At 42.6% G+C, this 17,015-nt stretch overlaps 1 protein-coding gene across 3 annotated transcripts in view; it reads left to right on the forward strand.

Moving 5' to 3' along the window:
• LOC134206095 (uncharacterized) overlaps window positions 1–17,015 on the forward strand; it is a 175,001-nt gene that overhangs the window by 28,070 nt on the left and 129,916 nt on the right. For 2 of the 3 annotated variants that reach the window (XM_062681791.1, XM_062681792.1), the window contains exon 2: window positions 15,355–15,396. The exons of the other annotated variant lie outside the window; for it this stretch is intronic. The gene's annotated coding sequence lies outside the window, so the exon portion shown is untranslated. The remainder of the gene's footprint in view (window positions 1–15,354; window positions 15,397–17,015) is intronic. 3 annotated transcript variants of the gene reach the window in all.

The following is a 17,015-nucleotide window of genomic DNA, read 5'->3' on the forward strand; positions in this document are numbered from 1 at the left end:
GTTGCCTGGTAACAGACGAAAACAATATAAAATCAGAACGCTTTCTTGAACTTTTCGAAGGCAGCATTTTCAAACTTGCGGTGGTGCATGAAACGACCAAGAGATAGATTGAGTGGATTAGGCGACGTTGTTAGAATGGGGGAGGTGTGATGCCCTCCCGGCTGACCTAATTGGTCACTAGGGGTGGGAACTTCCCTAGTAACATTTTGGTTTCATGATGGTTTTAAAACACTCTTGAAGAGTAAATTATGGTCTTCAAGAGCGTTATAAAACTTAAAATGTTACTTGGGTTACAGCCATGGGTCTTATACCGAGCTTATCCTCGGGATGCCCGTGAAGCCGTTTGGATTAGATATTCCTATATAAGCCCCCATCTTTAAGGAAACAGATGAGGGCAGTGATGCTGGCTGTATCATTTGAAAGCGCGTCCCTGATGCTGGCAGGTATCCCTAGGATCCTGGAATTTGGGGCATTGGCATGTATAATGTTTCACAGTGTTGCTTACCCCGGAAATGTCCGGAGCGGCTCCCCCAAAGTTGCGTTAGAGCCGTGTGTACCCTGTTCCGAGCCGAGAGATGATTTGCTGGTCCTATAGGTTGCTCAGGTCCATCCAGGCCAACGTGGTCTTCTTGATTCTCCGCAGCTGTCCAGCGGTGGAAGCTTGCCATGACATTTCCCAGTTGCCTAGCACTGTCTTTTTTATCCAGCTTTTCACGTCTCCCATAAGGACTGCGTTGACACATATCGCCGATCTTGATAAACGATTCCGGCAAGGTGATCGGCCGTGGTGTTGCCAGGCACTCCGCAGTGCCACCGACCTTCTGAGTCAAGCAGCCAAGGAGCCAAGGAGTTGTCATCCCTTCGGATATGGACTCACACCACTGGGGGGAGACCGACGCCGGAGATCGCGTGCATTATCCGGTCTCACACACGGCTTCGATAATGAGAGAGAGGCGGCTTTGCAGCAGATGGCGGCTTGCACACGATGGTTGAATGGCAAGATGCCTGCCTCGGCACATGCAGACTCAGCTGGTGTAAAGGGTAGCAACCAGGAAGCGACTCGAACGTTGAAGGTCGGTGACAGAGTTTCAATAAAGAGGTGAGCCAACCAAGGGCTGAAAACCTCTTTAATAAAGACGATAATAATAATAAGAGATTCAATAAGGTTACGATGGGCGATTCAGGTATGTTTCAAGCTGTAGAGTAAGCGGTTATCAATGACAGCTTGCCTGATCCTTAACCGGAGCATCCTGTTATAGATTCGGTGGATTTGGGTAGCATCCGAACTAGATTAACTCTTGTCTTACAAATAACTTTGACTTCGCGGAAGTGCGCTTGGAATGAGAGACTCCAGTCTATGGACACTCCAAGAACTTTTACAATTTTCGTGATGGGGATGGGATGCTAGCCCCAGAGATGCATCTGAACACGAGAACGCGACCCAACTTAGCAACGTGTATCCTAGGAAAACAAATTCAAGCGACCGACGGCATGCTACACATTTTTCGACTAGTAAATAACGGAACACGTGGGCATCTAACGGATAGAAATCAAGCATGCTCGTATGTTTTTGCTTAGTTTTAAATCTAAGGAAACTCAGTTACCATGATCGTTTTACTTGCGTAACAACCCAGTGCGCACTGAACTGTGTTCAGAGTTCAAAACTAAGAACACCAAGGCACGCTCTTGGCAGTTTTGTTCTTATTCTGTTCAGGATGCATCTCTGGTTATCCCAACTTGACGCTTGGTTCGGACAACTTGTGCCACCAATGGCAGACTGTCCTCTGACGCACTCACTGGCGGTTATAGCGTAGCCTACAGAGCTGGCCCAGCGATGGACAGCCCTGACGGCAGATTGGGTTCGTATTCGCGTGCGACCTGGAGTGTCGCCAACGATTACCAGCAATATATCGTCGGCATAGACGAATGTTCGGTGGAAGTGAACGAAACACACCGTTCATGGCGACAAGGAACAGAGTTCCCACCAGAACGGAATGAGAAGTTCCGATCAAAAGCAAGGATGTTGCTGGAAAATCCCCACTCCACAATTGTTGAAGGACGAATGGAGTCCTGATCTTGTTAGTTAAAGGCCTTGGTTACATCCAAGGATACCAGATCAGCGTGTTTGCCCTCACTGTAAGCGTTTTACAAAACTTCACCCAAGTTTGCAATACATGTGCCAGTACCGTACCCTGGGCGGAAAGCGTGCTGCCAGAATCCGAGTCTACCTTCTGCTTCTAGTTTGTCGCGCAGCCGCCGGTTCACCATCCTCTCGACGACTTCAGTCAGACACATAAGAGGTCAGCGAGATGAGCCGGTACTTTGTGACCTCCCGGGAGGAGATGTTTTTTTTAGGAATGGGGATCACCAAAGTTTTAAGCCACTCTTTCGGGAAGGTTTGGCCAGCTCACATTTGGTTGACCAACTCTAGGAACCGGATCTTGGTGAAAGGCGGTAGCTTTTTACTATGGGACACCCAATCTCGTCGGGACCGGAAGACATCCCATTACTGTTGGAAAGGGCAAAAGACAGCTCGGCAGCAGAAAACGGTAGATTGAAGCCAGAATTTTGTACGACTGGGGGAACCTGAAAGGTTGTTCAGCAGCGTATTGAGCCGGATTGACCAAATCGAGAAAATCCTCGCTATGCTTCTTCTTGGCTTCAAATATTTCTGACCTGCTTTCATACTTAGTGCTTCTGTTTGTAGACCTGCAGGGCATTTACTTTATCAGGATGACCAGCGGGAAGTCTCCGTAGCACTCAGAGGACCTTTCTTCTCGCTTTAACCACCCGACGCGTTTCATCTGACCACCAGCGTAGTGCCTTTCGTCCTGACCGGGTGCTGGTTTGCGGAATGCAGGCAACAGCTGCATCCAGGACGGTTTGGATGAAGCCGGGAAGGGTTGTGGGCGTGTCTCGTTCAAATGTGCGTCGGAGGTGGAATTGGCCATATGCCTCCCAATTGACGGCATCGTAACGCGTTGCTGCCGAATAAGTCTGTAGACACTTCCCACTTGAGAGCGGAAAGAATAGACCGTCTGGCGGCACGTCGATGGCAGTAGTGGCTAGTCGTACAAGGTATGCAGCTTCAAATAATTCAAATAGGGTGCCACCGGATCAGTCTTAGAATCACCCCATGCCGGGTGATGCGCTTTCATATCCCCTAAGAAGAGGACAGGGACGGAGATTCCTCAATTATTTTGCTTACTTTCTTATGATGCCCGGTAGTAAACGTTTAACACGCTACCTAGAAAACTACCTCGGAAACGGAATTCAACAACTGGGAGGTCTTCGGCCTATCGCCACGGAATGCCGGATATTAGAACCTACCTTAATAGTCCACTTGTACTTTCCTCCGAGGGAGCGATCCATGGAGTCGAGTACGACACGATTGACCTCCTGCAGGCCAATTATCCATGGCGGGCTGCCGTGCGTTAACAGTTCCAGATTGGGAAGGTTATTCCAGAAGCCGTTGATGTTCCACTGGAGACAGAAATTTACCTCCAGCGGAAGTGTAGGGGTCGGGAAAGAAACAAGCTGGCTACCTTGATCCGATCCAGTGGAAAGTAGGGGTGATGTGCTCGACGTACCAGTCGAGTTGTGCTAGTCAGGGGGAAAAAATCAGGTTGTGTGTTGATATGGTGTCCCCCGGATGTATCCGGAGGGGTGCTGTGATTAACGGGAGATTCTTGTGATCTCAAATGTGGGTGTTCCCTGATACGGAGTCAGGGCCAGAAGAAGGAGCTGAATGAAGATGATCATCATCAAATTTCTTACTCCATGATCTGCTTGCTTGTTTTAAGCCATACAAGCTTTTCTGCAGACTTACAATTCCGGAGTTGCCAATTTTGTCATTAGGAAGTTTCATGAAAATAGTTTCCTCTAATTATCCATTGAGGAAAGTAGTTTTAACGTCCATGTGGTGGACTAATAGTCCATTCTCGTTCGCTATTGACAAAATTGTGCGAACACTTTCCATTCTTGCCACTGGTGCGAATGTGTCTTGATAATCAAAGCCGGGTCTTTGAGAACAGCCTTTCGCAACTAGACGAGCTTTGTATCGACCATCTTCCTTTATCGAAAATACCCATTTCGAGTGAATAGCCTTTTGATTAATTGGTAAACAGTTAACCACTGTCCAAGTCTTATTTTCTAGGAGTGAACTTAGTTCTTCATTAATGGCAGTCTGCCATTTATTCCAATCATCGCGTTTCTTCAGCTCAGCGACAATTTCAGGAATATCATCAACAAACGATGAAGCTATTTTTGCTGATGTTAAATCAAATCTTTGCGGACATTGTCTTTTTCGTTTACTTCTTCTGATTTCGGGTAGCTTCTGACCTTCAATTTCATCTTCTGCATCGCTGAAACTCAATCAATAATAAAGAAAAAAACTTTTGCATCGGAAAATTCTTCGTCGGAAGTGTTTTTAACAACTTCTTCTTTTTCTTCTTTGCTGCAATTTGGTGATTCAATGACCCCTTTTGCTTCGTCATCAGCGAACGATTGATATTCATTATTTATTGGAATTTTAGAATCATCTACACTGCAATCATACACTTCTCTTACAACAATCGGAAGTTGAACAACAACTTCTGATAGAATAACAAGTCTTATATTGGACTCATCGAACACAACATTCTGGATATCTCTTTTACTCGGATATTTTTATTCCACAACCTATATTCGTTTTGTTAAACAGCATAACCTACGAATATCAGCCGTTTGGTTTAGGGGTTTTAGAATCAAGTTTTTCCTTTCGAATATGAGTGAATACATGGCAATCAAACTTAGATTAGGTTACTTAAGTTAGGTTTTCTGCCAAGCCACATCTCAAAAGGCGTCTTGGTGTCAACAACAGCATTTGTTGGAGACCTGTTCGTGACGTAGCCGGCTACATGCAGTGCTTCTCCCCACATTTCCTTTGGTATTTCACTTTGATGGAGTAATGCTCTAACATTTCTCCATTGGCGATCTCTGCTTCTGCCTTATAAGCAGGAGGTCGTGAATTCAATTCCAGGCTCGTCTCTTTCCCACTTTGTATTTCTATCTTAGTTCTTTCTGTGTTTCACGTTCTACCAAAACGATTCCTACTGTTATAACCTTCCACACAACCCCAAAACCTCCCGTGGCACCTATGAGAGGTCATAGAGTTCTCTGCATCTTTCTTAAGTAAGTGTCCAACTAACCATCCTTCCCCTTCTTCAGCATTCGCAAGGACGTGGCCAGGTCAGATCTCGACTATTGGAGAGTGCATTGCTTCCATCTAAAAGTTAGTAATTAGTCCCAAATCAATATCTGTGGTAACGGATAAAGTGATGCTACTCTCATACAATAGTCTTGGCTTGTACCTAAGGGTATGCGATAACACACTTTTTCCTAACGAAACGAAACGAAACGAAATCTCAAATGTCTATGTTGATTCGGATCGAAACGAAACGAAATATAGATTTCTTTCGAGACTTCGAAACGATACGAAATCGAGGTTCATTTAATTCGAAATTTTTCGAAACGAAACGAAATTTTGATTTTTTTTCCGCGGAATTTTTATTGAATTGGTTTTACATTATGTACGCAATTCTGATTTAACTTTTTCGAAGTCGAATAAGGCCGATACAAATATTAAATTTATTTTATGTCCGACAGCTCTTGGAAAACAAGAGGGGGGGGGGAAATAAAAAAAGTAACAAAGAAACGAAAAAAAGTCCAAAATAGGAATAATTGCATGAAAAATTTGGAATTGTAATGAAAGCAAAAAATGTTTAGAAAAGCAAAGTATATTAATATTTGTAATATATTTATGCAGTAATGAACTTAGCACAAACTTTATATAATAAAAAAAACTAAAACTTAGTTCCGTAGAAATTTTAGTTTTTTTTTTGGGAAAGTTTTTGCAGATGGACTCTAAACTGTTGAATCCATAACACCAACATTTTTAAAGTACGGCTAGATTCATAAGCTTTTGTTTAAGTTAAGGATGAAGCTCAAATTTGTTGTACTGGGGCAATGGTCAGGTGTACTTTTGAAATCAGAGATGTGTTGTCTGAACATGGATGTTTTATGAAGGTTCGGAATTGCAGACTTCCCGGACTATACGGAATTGATAGGAGAAGTTTGAAGTAGAATCTTCATATCATGCTCACGTTCCTAAAATTATTGAAATGACATGCTACTTGTTTGCGGCTTAGATACGGCCTCGGATCAACCAAAAGAGAGGATGCAATGGATGTTGAACTTACTCATGCAAGAAGTATGCGTGGATCAGCGGCGGGGGTTTCTGTATAGTCGTAAGGAGGCTATTTCGGCTCACGCACGGCGATTATCGTCTAGGAGCTTCCCAATCCTTACACGATCTGAGATGTCTTATCAGGTGTCTGGTTGCAGATTTTAGTTTATCTTACTACAAAGTACGATACACTGAAAACAACCTTGCTTTTTGAGAGTTACAGCTCCACTTGTTTTATGAAAAATAAAAACGAAAAATAAAAACAAGTTCTAAAATAAATCTATTACTTAGCTTAGCTCTATTACTTAGCTAATCAAAGTTACATAATTCAAAGGCTATACGGCACTAGGCTTGGTTTCTTTCTTAGCACCCATGTACATGTGGCATTCATTAAGTGGGATCCAATTCCCACACACCCACTCTTGTCTTCTGAGTACCTTTTAGGGTATATAGGGCCAACGTTAAGGATCTCCATCCTTGGCTGGAGCTTAAGTCTGATTCCCATCAACTTTGTTTATTTCTCTGTTAGGGTTTTGTCACCAGGCGATCCTGGGTCTGTCTCTGCTGCGATGTCCTGCCGGATTCCAGCGCTTGCTTGCAGATTTCGCCTCTGCTCTTACGTTGCCTGTGGCCGGCCTACATCCATTCACACAGTGGAGTTGCCGTTGATATTGGATCGTCGATGGGGCTCAGTATTCGGTATCCAGTTGTGAGCCCACCAGCAGGCGCGAGCAGTAAAACATAGACATCGGGTGATGAATACTTGCAAATCTATGTGATCCCTGTCAATACGCACCAAGTCTCACCGGTGTAGAACATCGCAGATTTCATGTTACAGTTGAGTATTCGAGGTTTGGTGCATTGTCTGGACAGAATGGATCACCATGTTCTATGTTGATCTTGGTCCGCCGTCCGACGTTGGCTGGCTTTGGTTTCGACCTTCTCCAATGTTTGCCCGGCTACCGTGGAGTTCGAGTTGGTTGAGTGGGAGGTCATTCAGTTTACTTTACTTGGTCGTTGTGGCGTTAGTAGCCCGAGCAGCACACTTGTCACATACAGGTTTATGTAACTTATGATCGACTAAATCGAGTCACATTAGAGTTGCAGCAACTAAATCAGTCATAACTGTGCTACTAGCAGTATCATCATCTCGTTCGATTGCTTTAGGGAGATAGACTGCTAAAGAGATCCATGGTTTCGTCGACTACGATGGGAAATAGCAACAAAGGTATAATACATGCACCCTTGTGTCACTCACGATTCCGTGGTCAATCAATACCAAATGGAGGGACTCTTGAAATCAAATGACATGCTCCAGCATGATGCAAAGCGTGACAGAATGGATCTCACATGATCGTCCGAGGCGGCCTATATCAGAATTAGGAGAGGTAATCAAAACTTGAAGAAGAAGTTGATCAGCTGGATCGATGAGTGACTGACATGTCGCGTCTATCTATCATCATCATATTTGTCCTTGCTCCATTCAGGCATCATGAAATATCGAAGAGGAATTGAATATCGCCGGTTTTTGCGGGTTTCCTACCATCGTCGGCCGGGGAGTCCTCCTGCGCCCGCTTCTCATGTCTGCAGGCAGCAGCATTTGACTTACTTCCCAGACCCGCTTTTAGTTGGTAGGACAAGTATTTAGCTCCTCTGGAAATGTATTAGCTGGAAACGGAGACGATGCTTTCAAACGCAGCGCTGGCATCGCGTTTGACTATCATCTTCTAATTGGCCTCAACGCATTGCTCGGATTCAGCGGTGTCAGGAGAGGCTCGGGCGACGAATCAAAATAAACCGTCCAGAAGATCCAGTTGTAAAGAAATCGTTCGTTGAAGTTCTTAGTACTCGGGTAGTTGATGTTCTGGAAGGTGGCAGCGTAGAAGATAGTTGGGCAGTGAAGAATGCTTTTATCAAAATGCGACGCTTATTTATGCTGAATGCTTTTTGCGGCGTCTCACTATCAAAGTCAGCAGAACCATGTCGTTGAGTGTAAACGGTATGCTGTTATTTTCATTTGAAATACTGATAAATGTTTGGTCTTTTAATGACTATTTTGTACCAAGATAAAAACAGAGATGCACATGTTCAAAATTTAAAAAAAAATCGCCGAAAAAAAATTTGTTTCCCCTTTCAATATTTTTGGAAAGGTGAGGGGGGGGGGAGACATAAAATAAATTTAATATTTGTATCGGCCTAACTGTTTTGCGACCAAAAGAGTTGTAATAACTGAAGAGGCAATCTGTGATAAATCGCCACATTCTCGCCGCATATACCATTGGCGATAAGGCAATACCCCAGCATTTGTGCCGCTTTCATAGGAATTCATCGTGGAGCGTGTGCTCCTGAATCTGATCAATTTTATATCAGTTTTATATAAGTAAGTATATGAAAATAAAGAAATTGTGGGATTTTTCATATACGGATTCAAATTTCCTTTAAAACCTTAGTTCACTTAAGAATTATGTAATTATGCTGAAGCATACTTCATATTATCTTGTCAGCGTGGTTTTACAGTATTGACTTAGTCAAAATTTTAAAACGATTTTTTTTTATTTAGTGGGATACTTAACTATGTATCCACATCTGCCATGTATGTGTATACGCAGATATAGAATTGATATTACTAGTTCAACATTTGAAAAGGGTGTGTTTGCCAAAATTTATTCCTTCTTATTCCTCGTCTACATATATAGCATACATTTGCTCACAAGAAGAATCATGTGCATTTCACAGACCGATAGTCTTATATACAATCAGCTCGACAAACTGAGCTATTATGTGTGTGTCCTTGGCAGATGAGAACAGCTGTTATGGTCACTGACCATTGGTCAGTATGTGCTGAAGCAATCATAAGTAAAGAATTTTCAGCAATTTTAATGATCTTTCAATCCGTTCTAGATTTTTTTGCAAATTTCATGCGTAGATCTAGAAATGCCCACAAATCTGCAATATTCCTCACGTATTGTGCAAATAGTTGAAGAAGAGCTTAATAACGTTTCTTAACTGTACACGTCATAGTTGCTAATCATGATTGGCCGAGAAACAGCAAATATGCATTTTTTTCTACGTTTTCCAAAACGGCTGCGAAATTCGGTTGTGGGCACCCTTATTTTATTAACAAATCATTCAACATCACTTTAGTTGCTCCCTAACTTATTTCAAATGACGTTGTCATGCCGTTTTTTATAATTATTTAGACATAATTGATTGAAATAAGGTACACAGTCTAGCTTTCCATTGGTATAAAAATGTCGGCATGAGATCAACTAGGGCCAAAGTTATGGGTCAAAGACAAAAGGGTGCCCACAACCGAACCTCTTCCCCTATTCTTGGGATACAAAAAAGTTATTCTTATTGTATACTTACTTCGGAGTTTCCAATTCATGAACAATAACGATGCTGGTCAATAACGGTGCTTATAGTCAATTTAGTATTAGGAGACGAAAATTAGTGTAACACTCATTGTTTTAAGAGACCGAGGTACGCTCTGCATCTCCGTGAGCGCTACGGAAAAGGAATCGTTGGTTAGTTGAGAAGGTAATTCATGTGAAACCCCTTGGTAAGCGACAAAATATTTATTGTAAACGAAGTTATTTTGAAAACAAGAAGATGAAAACTGTGTTTCAAATCAATCCATCGCAAGATCAATGTGCTTCGTTTAATAATCTTCTACAACACGATCGATTCCGCACTAAATAATTTTGTGCTCTTTGATGCAGACATTAGTTTTATCACTTCGCGTTCTCCCATACTAGCTGGCGTGATCAGCATCAGCACGATCGATTGCACACTGGTTAAACAAATTTATGCTGATAGATTTTTATCACTTCGCGTTCTCCCGGACTTGCTGCCGTCCCATGACCAGCAACAACACGATCGATTCCGCATTCATATTGTGCAAATAGTAAAAAAAATATCACAAAATTTTAATCATGGACACACTGAAGACGTTTTATAGAAGAAAACTACTTACGTATTTGTCGACTAAGAATAGGGTTAGTTAGCCGTAATAGAAAAATTTGTATAACCTAAAGTTTTGAAAACAACTTAACGATTTTGTTCAGCGGCGCAGCCAAAATTTTTTTATAATATAAAGTATGGATTAGTTTAAATTCGTTTCGAAATTCCGCGGAATTCCGTTAAATTTCGTTAGAAGCTAGTTTTTTCTAGCGAAATTTTTGTAATTTTACGAAACGAAACGAAATCAATAAATCAGATTTCGCCATGCTCAAATTCCGCGAAATTCCGCGGAATTTCGTTTCGAACCACCTGAAACGAAATTTTTCGAAATACCGCATATGCTTACTTGTACCACCTACGAATTTGTGCGAACTGCTCGATGCTAATGCTAAAATTTCTCCACTTACTTACTTACTTACTTACTTACTTACTCTGCTGTAGTGTGTGAGGAACAGTGAAAACCATTTGTATGCCTTTGATTTTACAAAAGCCTTGGAATTCCATTCCGAGATACTCTCTGCCATTGTTGCAACGCATTTCATATAACCGCCGACCGAAGTGCGCTGTTGCCATTACTTCGTATTCTTTCAAACGATTATTACATCGAAGTCCATCACAGGTAGATTATACTGCTTATGATCGCATGTCAGTCCCATATGAATTTTTCGAGTTAGCACATGTAACCACCATTTTCATCATAGTATTATCAAATGTAACTGTTAAATAGGAAAGTTTGTTCAGGAAAAGTCGAAAAAAATATCAAGCCAGTTTGTCCTAGATAAAAAAAATGACCGCATATGAGTCCCTTTTTCTTTGATAATGGGACTCATATGTGGTCATTTTCAAGATGGGAAAAGTAGGCTTGATGTTTGTTCCTCATATTCTCAATTTGAAAATTTTTCATATGAGACTAATATGCATAAACAGTACATCCATATCCTAGAATTTCTTACTAGCATGTTTCCCAGCCAAACAGCTTTCACAAACTTCATGCTGCTCAACGAAATCATTTGATACTATTTCTATTCCTTCTATCATATTGTTGGCCTAACCGTTCGGTCAAACGGCCTATTCGGTCAAATGGCCAATTCGGTCAAAAGATCTATAGACTGCATCGTTTTCCGAAGTGAATCCAGATAAAATATTCATTGTAGCCAACATGATATCTTATCCCTAAGCAATCATTGAGGTGCAGAGGCATACTCGATATCTAGCAGGAATCAGAGTCGAACTATCAGTCCTTTCATTTCAATATGATCGTAAGGACGTGGCCGGTGTCATTATTGACTAAATATATTCGAAAACATTAAGAATGAATAGTTCATCTCAGCCCCCCATGCTTTTGGTTCTATGTACAATTTTGCAAGTTCTAGTCAATCACGGACAAGCAACAACCAATTAAACAGTCATAATATTCATGCTCATCCTTATGCTTAAATCACCTATTCGGTCTAATGGCCTATCCGGTCAAATGGCCTATCCGGTCAAATGGCCTATTCAGTCAAATGGCCAATTCGTCAATTTGGTTAAATGGCCAATTCGGTCATATGGCATATTCGGTTAAATGGCCTATTCGGTCGAATGGCCAATTCGGTCAAATGACCTTTTCGGTTAAATGACCTATTCCGTCAAATGACCTATTCGGTCAATTTGGTCAAATGACGTAATCGGTTAAAAAACTATACGGTGCGATGTTTGAGTCTTAACAAACCATCTCGAATCGCAATCATTACGCCTGTACCAACCCGTTGGTTGGTACGATTTGATCAGCAGGACCATTGCTTCCTTCGCGTAAGTGACGCCGACGAGTTTGTTCAGAACATTATTGTTCACTAACAATACTATATCGTCCAGTGCATCCATATCGTCAGTGATCTGCTTCCGACGTTTCGCTTTCCTGATTAACTCCTGCGCTTCCGAATTTCCCGCCACCGGGTTGGTGTAGTCTTCTTCCATCGACGTTCGAATATGGTTCGAGTATGGATGAGATTCATCTCCGTCAGATGGTACTCCATTCACCATTTCGATGCCGCAAACATCTGTTCACATCCATCGAAGGTATGGCACGATCTGGCATCGGCGTAACAATGTACGAAGGTTGCCGTTCGAGAGCATAGCTTTCTTTGCGCTTCTGTTCCACTGGAACATCCTTTTCAGGTTGACCACCTGTTTTCAATCCTGATTTCGGCATAATGAATTATTGGTAGTATCCCTAGCAGCACACATGTTCCACATAGGTTACTGCAACTTATATGTGACCGGATTCAGTCACAATCAAGTTGCCGCAACCATTTGTGTCTGACTTGTGCTGCTTGGGATATTTTCTACCCGCCGCAGCCACATCCAGGCGCTATAGTATATGCACAAAATAACCAGCATGAGTTAACCGCGGCGAAAGACATCTAACGCGGGTTTTCTCAAAATTAGGAAATTTTCATGGAAAACTATATATGGTGCCGGTTGAAGGATGGTGTCCGCTACTACGCCTACCAAATATTTTGTCAATCAAGGTAGGCACCTGGCATTTTGAGAAATCGAACCTTAGATGCCTTTCGCCATACTGATTTCAGAAAATTAACTCCTAGTGAGAAGCTGTAAACACGCTCAAAGCAAGCGATTCATTAATAATCGATTTGCTCGGTACGCACCTCCCCTTCTTGTGCCCGTTGGATCGTTGGCGAGAACCATTTTTTCAGGTAATTGTCCTACATTCTGGCTATGTGCTCGACCCACCACAGTCTTCCGATTTTCTCGAAAACTCCAAGGGCGCGATCCTTCCCAGCAGCTTTACTGTTTTCAGCTCATTTAGAGCCTTCTTAACCTCGTCTAGTGTTGGCGGTTTCATAGCTTGACCGTCGCTAATTATGTCCATCCTGCCCCTTAAAACACCTTCATTTTCACCGTTCAACAAATCTTCAAAGTGCTCCTTCCACCTGGCTGCCAGCATAGTCTTGTCTGTCAGCAAATTCATGGTGAGCACTGGCGCAGTCTTATGCCGCGCGCCATTGACAGTTGCGTAAAACCTCCGCATATCGTTTCTATCCATGTTCTTCTGCGCTTCAGTTATCACACTTTCTTCGTGTTGCCTTTTTTATTCGGTGGATTCGTTTCTCTTCTGCCCTTGCTACACTGTACCGCTCTCTATTTGAACGGGTACGAGCCACTAGCATTCGACTCCTAGCCACATTTTTCGCGTCCGTCACTTGCTGGCACTCCTCGTCAAACCAACCATTTCGTTGGCGTCGATGTGCAGTGCCCAACACTTCCTGCGCTGTTGTAGTCACAGCTTCGTGGGTATTTTGCCGTAATCTGTTGACGGTGCCAGATCCGGTTGCATCTCCTATCCGCTCGTCCAGCTTCTGGTGGTACCAGATCAGCAACTCCTTCAATTGACAAGTGTTGAATATTGAAACGCATCGTTCTGTTGTTTCGTAAATTCGTGACGCTGGAAAGTCGCGCCCAAATTTTTGCAACTACAAGGTAGTGATCCGAGTCAATGTTCGGACCTCTGAAGGACCTTACATCTATAACATCCGAGAAATGTCGTCCGTTGATCAGCACGTGGTCTATCTGTGAGCAAGTGTCTCCACTCGGATGTTGCCATGTGTTTGCGGATATTCTTACATGCGAAGTAGGTACTGCTGATTGCCATCCCTCTAGCAGCAGTGAAGGCTTTTCGTACCACTGACAGGATGAAAGAAACGTTCTCTTTCGATCTGCGCATTTGCATCCCCGATGACAATCCAACACATCGTGTGTCGGGCACTCTCCGTAGGCCTTATCAAGGCTCTCATAGAACACATCCTTCACGTCATCAAGTTTATCATTCCTTGGGGCATAGATGCTGATCAGGCTATAGTTGAAGAATTTGCCCTTTATTCTCAACACGCAAATGTGGTCGCTTTTCGGGTTCCACCGGATAACCGCTTCATCTGCTTCGCGATCACCAACTCCTCGTTCTGCTCTGTCATCGCCGCTATAGTAGATGTGGTACTTGAATGAAGTGTTCGCTATGTGTTCGCTCACGTTCCAAGATCCGACTTTCAAATCGTTGTCCTTTATGCTTATTGAACCAAAAACTTCATCGGAAACCGACTTTTTCTCTAAATGCGCGGCATGCGATCATTGTCCTATTCTGTTACAGTTTGGGACAAAAGCTTTTTGCGAGTTGAGTTAGTTGAGTTTTGACATTTACAAGAGAGGGCAATGTTGCTGTCATTGGCAATGTTGTTGTTTTACATTCCTTGCTCATTTGTAATTATGCTACGTTTCGGCTATACAGTATTGGTAATCAATCATTACTTTTGATTTTATCCCGACGTTTCGACCGCTTTTGTCTCATTTGTGGACTTAAAAGGTTTGAATTACCAAAGGACGTCATAGATGAAGCACTTAATAGCTACACCATATCAAACGCATGAGAAACCACATGGAAACCATTTTCGTCGTGTTTCTTCCATAAATCTCTGAAGCTCTCATTGATAAATTTAATTGGTTCGTTTCGCTCTGAAGCGACCCATTCGCCAACTGTTACCCTAAACCTTTCCTCATCCCAGCTGAACGTTTTCGTGACAAAGCTTTCAGACAGACCGCCATCATCATCATCCGCAAATCTATTCAAATCACGACAAATGGGATGCAGCCGAACCCGGAGAGGGGCTTCCCACCGCCAGAAAGTAGATACATAGCGACGCTAATTGGCGACAGGCCGTCATTCGCCGCATTAGTGGTTGACTCTATAGTAGTAATGTGTTAGCAGAAGAAACTGACGGCCGACGAACACTGGCTGGCTACTTTAACTAATTGGGCACGTTTGCCATTTTTTTTCTTCGTCCATCGCTGTCTAAGGTTTAAAGTTCTGCAGCAATGCGGAACCTTGAACGGAAAGCTGCTCACGTTTTCAAGCTTGGCGAGAACTACTGCGGCATACGGGGAAGACCGGAGGGTGTTGGTGGCAAATTTAATTCTAATACATAATTTCCCAGTTTGGCTTCACCGTACGACAAAGGCATGACGAAGTTGTTACTTGAACTTTTTGCACAAACAGGATGTCACATGAAACTCCTTCTCAACACTAGGCAATCAGTGGATTGCAGTTGCTTCCAAGTTCGTCCTAAAATGAAAATCCTAACTAGTTTTCCCATCTCCTTGTTTCTTTTTTCCAGATTGTGTTCCTACAGAAGCACGCCCACATTCAGCTCCTACGTGTAAGTAAAACAAAATCTCTACATTTCTCCCCTTTCAGAAAAAACAGAAAAGTGGCAAGAAAACACGTCCACCCCGAGAAGTGAAGGCGTGGATTGTTTCGCTTTTGGCACTTTGATTAAAATCTGCTCTAACTCTTGATGGTGTTGGTGGAGATGAATCTTCCATCCATCTCCCCGATAATGGTAACAAAGCAGTTCTTTGAACTGCCTCAGTGCTCATTACCCGGGGACCGGGGGGCTTTTATCGCGATTTTGTTTACCCGTCGTCGTCGCCGCCGTGTCTTGTTCGCAATCATGTGATGGGTTCCGAAACACAGTCCCAACGTGGCGATGATGGAGCGGTTGAATAATCTGTGACGAAGTGCACAAAACGCAAACAAATGGTTGAAAAATTATGAAATGATGGTGCCGGGATACGCAGATTTTTTCTCCTTTCCGGCGCATTGAACTGAATAACATGAACTTCGCGGAGGAAACACCACGGCTCGGGATGAGACAAGTTGAGGATTATTAATTACCCTTTTTATTTAGCTAATCTGCGATAAGAAACGAATTGGAGCTACGCGGAGTTGTTATTCATCATCGTTGGCGTTTAGCTCGTTGATGTCGACGTTTGAGATGGGTTTCGTCATGAAATGGAATGTTGCCATCTGATCGTTTTTTGACATGGGTACGATGGGTATGCCTAATTGGTTGTGCTGTACCCGGAGAGTGTTGGGATATCATAAACATTAGATCTCGGTTGCATTATTTCGCATATTCATGGAGATAAATCGAAACATGTTCGTTGTTCTCAAAATGAAGAATTTGTTATACAAACATATACATATTAGGAATGGGAAAGTTAAAAATTGTGCTGCACAGAATACATATTTATGCAATGGCATCATGCACAGGAATTCTTCAGTTGAAAACTATGGAAACGCAAATTAGAGCAAGCTCCAACGTTGAAAACAATAATTTCGAAAGCAAGATTGATGATTTAAATTCTAAACTATGACTACTTCAACAGAGGACGGACCGTCTCAAACTAAATAAATGAAATGTTCATAGACCCAGCACAATGGTTCCATCATTTACCCAGTTATTTACCAACAAGTAAATCCGTAAGTTGTGAAACCCCCATTTTCCTCTCCCCCCCTAGCCATAGAACTAAGCAAGCAAACATAAATCACAAAATGCACAACAATCGTTCGGAACGAACACGGCCCGGCACGGCTAAATACCAGATGAGGCATGCAATCATAACTCTAAAGTTTGCTCCAGCGAAACTCCTGCTGCTGATGGTGTTTACTGCGGCTCTCGTGATGCTGTATTAAAAAAGCATCCAACGCCCACACCGAAAAAAATGAAAACTTTGCCATTCTGTGCACCGCTGATTCATTGCAATTGTGCCGCAAAACTTCTGCAGCTGGTCTAAGCCGGGCTTTGGAAGTGCATTGCAATGGGAATTAGCTTAGGAGGTTTAAAAAAATGCGGACGAAATATTTTTCACGTATGATTTTATTGGTGATCATAATACTTTAGGCAAATCATAATCAGTATTAAGCATAAAATAAATCTTTTAATATTTATAAAATAAAAGTAATATAATGTTTTTCAACGCATGACGACCAGAC

The sequence above is a fragment of the Armigeres subalbatus genome, chromosome 1 (genome assembly GCF_024139115.2).
Source record: "Armigeres subalbatus isolate Guangzhou_Male chromosome 1, GZ_Asu_2, whole genome shotgun sequence".
Classification (NCBI taxonomy): Eukaryota; Metazoa; Arthropoda; class Insecta; order Diptera; family Culicidae; genus Armigeres; species Armigeres subalbatus.